This window comes from Sapajus apella, unplaced genomic scaffold (assembly GCF_009761245.1).
Source record: "Sapajus apella isolate SASKATOON/1434 unplaced genomic scaffold, GSC_monkey_1.0 scaffold67, whole genome shotgun sequence".
NCBI lineage: Eukaryota > Metazoa > Chordata > Mammalia > Primates > Cebidae > Sapajus > Sapajus apella.
In genome coordinates, this window is record NW_022437007.1 from 3,699,669 (window position 1) to 3,703,050 (window position 3,382).

General features: G+C 43.0%; 1 pseudogene; it reads right to left on the reverse strand.

The window, feature by feature from the left end:
• Positions 1 to 1,617: 1,617 nt before the first annotated feature.
• Positions 1,618 to 2,197, reverse strand: LOC116530543 (annotated as a pseudogene).
• Between the last annotated feature and the right edge of the window lie 1,185 nt (positions 2,198 to 3,382).

The following is a 3,382-nucleotide window of genomic DNA, read 5'->3' on the forward strand; positions in this document are numbered from 1 at the left end:
AACACAAAGACAAGTATAAAGGAAGTAAATACCAAAGTGGAAGAAAATTTCAGAATGTTCAAAAACATTTTCAAATCTGGTTTACTTTAATAAAACTCGGTATAAATTGATGTAAGAAAAATGACCCACTAAAGACTGTTTCTAGTCACTGCAAGTAGAATATCACACCCAAATGGCCCAAGCCAGTGGTCAAACATGGGAGCTTAGAGACATCTCTCCCACCTGGCAGACTGGGCTTTCCCATCACTTTTTTTCAATAGACCATTCAGGCATTTGCCTGTGAACTTAGAGTGACCTGCACCCTGTTATATACATGTATATTTCTAGTTATATACTGCTAGTTGCTATGGGTATTTTCTGTCTTGTCTTTCTCTGCCTGACTTTTGACTCCTGCCTCATATGACCTGGGGATAGAGGTCTATCTTTCTGATAATTATGCCCTCCCTGCCCCAGATAAGTAAAAGTCTTGAAACTTGCTTATTGTGGTGATGTATTGAACTTGTGTCTTCTATCTGAACAACTTGGGGAGACCCCAAGCTGAATTTTCCCTGGACTTATGAAATGAGGAGACAAGATAAGGCTCCTCATGCCAGAACTATGGTCAGGAAGGCGTAAGCTGGTTATGGGTCATCAAGAGCTATAAACACACCTGCCAGTATAAACAAGTTACTTGGTCACGGACGCACTGGTCGCTAGTTACCCAACTAGGCATTCAACTGTCCACCTGATAAAAAGAAATTATCCCACGTAAGGCACACAATAAACACTCATATCCAGTTCTCTTTTATTTTCTGTCCGGGCAGGGTTGCCAGCTACTCTGGTACTGGAACCCCAATTTGGCGGGGTGCCCTCAAAACATCTGAGTACTGAGATAATTTGTGTGAGACAAATGAAAGGAGAAATGTCTCACCACCAGTATCATTCTGACTTTAAGTAGCTTGCTGTTGGGAAAGAAGTTCCATGTGAGTTCCTTAATGATAATAACAAGAGAGAGATTAGAGAATTAAGAAAGACAAAATCCTAGAGGGCTTCTTCCATAGCTAAGACCACAGTAGAAAACTGCGGAGAGTCTGAGATTTCACTCTACTTGTAAGTTAACAAGTGGCCTGTCACTTTTATATACATATACTAAGAAAAACTAAGAAATCTGAGTCACAGACAAAGACCAGGTTTTTTTTAGTATATGTATATAAAAGTGACTTGTTTTTTTCATGGTTAAGGCTTTATTGGGCATCACACAGGACTGGGTATGGAGACACAGCAAAGGACGCAGGGCCTGCAGATGTCTTTGAGGACAATGCTGGGGAGCTCTGGGATCAGTCTGGCTTCTCAAAGAAGAGACAAGCACTGATAGGAAGAGCAGTCAGGTGCAGGAAAAGGGAGATGTTAGGAGGGGGAATTTGATGGAGGAGAATGGGGAGCTGAAGCTTTAAAGAGCCTCAACACAGGGAGGGATAATTTAGAAGAAAGGAAGCCAGTGAAGCCTTGGGGAAGAGAAGACAGTGGAAAGAAGGAAAAAAGGAAGAAGTCTGTTCCAGGGAGTTGGGCTGTTCTCCAGCGTTCTCCCCAGGCAGCAGGGGCGGCTCCTCCCTCCCATCTTCTGGCAACCCGGGGGCCTTATTTGCCATTCCACGTAGTTGACTTTCCAAACAAAGCACCTTGGATGAATCTGTTGGACTTCATGTAGGCAGAGATCTTCTTCAGACCCTCAAATCAGGAGAGGAAGTCCTTCAGGTTGGGGAAGGCATCCAGGCAGCTGGGCTCAAATATACAGTTCAGGTCAAGGACATCATAGGTTAGGAAATCCACAAAGGTGATCTTGTCTCCTGCAAACCATGGCCACTGCCCCAGAAACTCTGAGTAGCTTTAACATTTCAGGGAGTTCCTCCAAGTACTTTGGCTTCAGTTTCTCAAATTCTGGGTCCTAGCAGATCATGACCAGCTGTGTCCAGTGGTCCATGGTCTGGTTCTCCAAAACGTCCACCTGAATCTTCTCCTCTTCTGTCTCCCACACAGGTTGGGCTCGCGAGCAATGTAGCGGCGGGATGGCATTGCTCTGGGTGATCTTGTGAGCCCCATCAATCAAGGAGGGCAGATTGGGAAAGTCCAGGCCCAGCTTGAATTTTTCTTTCAGCCACTGGCTTCTGTCACAGTCAGGAGCGTCCCCCAACGTGTACTTCTTTTCCTCGTAGCTCATGATAAAAGCAGCAATCAGAGCAATATTTGCACTGGTTTCCTGAGTTCCAATTTCTATGCAGTGACCCACTGAGGAACAAATGACACCCACGTATGCAGTGGGGTGCATAAGAGAAGAGGAACTCAGAAATTAGGAAAGATAACAGTCTGCTCATGTTTTCCTCCAATGAGATAGTGAGGCTTTATCTTTACTCTGAGAGGTAAACAAGGATATTTTACTGTCCTGGAAAGGCTGCTGGTAGACATACTCTTTGTTCTGCTGATCATGAAGCAAATGTCTTCAGATCTGGAAGAAGACACTATGTCTAGCTTCCGAGGAAAATTTTCAATGCCCTTTGTTCACTGGATCCAGGCCATGAAATATTCATAAAGTATTGTCTCCCAAAATAGATAGAAGTTGAATTGGCTAAAAATACTGCAAAGCATCTTCAGATGGAAGATATTCTTTGAATGAAAATATTCAGCAATGCAAGACAGAAATGTATCTATTCAACTCATATAATGATGGTATCCTCAGCTGGGTTAGCTAGTAGAAGAAAAGGAGAGGTAGCTGGAGCATGCAGAAGTAAGAACAGGAGGAGTGTTGATGCTTGCACTAAGGATTCTGTCTTGGTCTGATGTTTCTTTTATTTCATATAATTTCAGATATGACTACATTGAATATGGACTGCTGGTAAACATAAGGTACAAATATCTTAATGTCTAGTATGAATTGAATACGTCCTTCTGCAGTTTGAAATAAAATTAAGATTGAGAGACACTATTAAATTTTTCACGTAGGGTTGTAACTTGGTATCTGGTAGTTGATCAGGAGGTTCTTTTTTTTTTTTTTTTTTTTTTTGAGATGGAATCTTGCTCTGTCACCAGAGGTTGGAGTGCAGTGGTGCAATCTCAGATCACTGCAACCTCCGCCTCCTGGGTTCAAGCGATTCTTCCTCCTCAGCCTCCCGAGTAGCTGGGACCACAAGTGAGTGCCACCATGCCTGGCTAATTTTTGTATTTTTAGTAGAGACAGGGTTTCACCATGTTGGCAAGGATGGTCTCGATCTCTTGACCTTGTGATCCACCCGCCTCCACCTCCCAAACTGCTGGGATTACAGGCGTGAGCAACCGTGCCCAGCCCAATCATGAGCTTCTTGAAGCAAAAATTATATATATATATATATATATATATATATATATATAT